This window comes from Octopus bimaculoides, chromosome 3 (assembly GCF_001194135.2).
Source record: "Octopus bimaculoides isolate UCB-OBI-ISO-001 chromosome 3, ASM119413v2, whole genome shotgun sequence".
In the NCBI taxonomy this organism is placed as follows: domain Eukaryota; kingdom Metazoa; phylum Mollusca; class Cephalopoda; order Octopoda; family Octopodidae; genus Octopus; species Octopus bimaculoides.
Window position 1 is genome coordinate 94,725,854 of NC_068983.1, and position 648 is coordinate 94,726,501.

At 40.4% G+C, this 648-nt stretch overlaps 1 protein-coding gene across 1 annotated transcript in view; it reads left to right on the plus strand.

The window, feature by feature from the left end:
• Positions 1 to 648, plus strand: part of LOC106873979 (synaptogyrin-2) — a 35,469-nt gene that overhangs the window by 18,896 nt on the left and 15,925 nt on the right. The window lies entirely within an intron of this gene.

A 648-nucleotide genomic window follows, 5' to 3' on the forward strand; every position in this document is an offset into this window, starting at 1 on the left:
ACATTTTCCAGGGTCCATACCGTTTGTGGTGCCCCCACTGGTCTCCTATTCATTTTTGTATCTTGTGTACGAAGTACATTCACCCAATGTAAGACTGTGTTATGGGTAGGAACAGCCTGATTTCGGTGAACGTTGAAGTGGCACCAAAACTGCTGTGACAGACTTGTTATTCTTCACGTAACTGTCTTAGGCAAACATGTGATTCTCTATCATGCACAATGCCATGGCTTCACCTGAAAAGGAAAAAAAAATGCTAAGACACCATGGACTAAATGGTACCTGTTTGACACGTCGCTCCCGCTAGGACTGAGTAATAGCCATTTCAAAAATGTCCATCCTCTCTGCCCCACCTTGTACAATATTACCAGAATCTACACTTGAACCTAAAGAAAGAAATTGGACAATGGAAAGCACATATCTTCACTGCAGCATGGCATCTCATATTATTTATCTCAATTTCTGGATATATGCTACTGTGTCCCTTCCTTAAGAAAGGCAAACTCTTTAACCCTGCCTCTTTTGATCTCACTTCTGACTTTTCAAAAGTGGTGTAAACAGTCTAAAAAAGATGCCTTCTGCAACATCTTGTGTGTATCTCTCTTTTTCTCTCCTTAATAATCACTAATAATGCTTCCCTGGAACTAGATT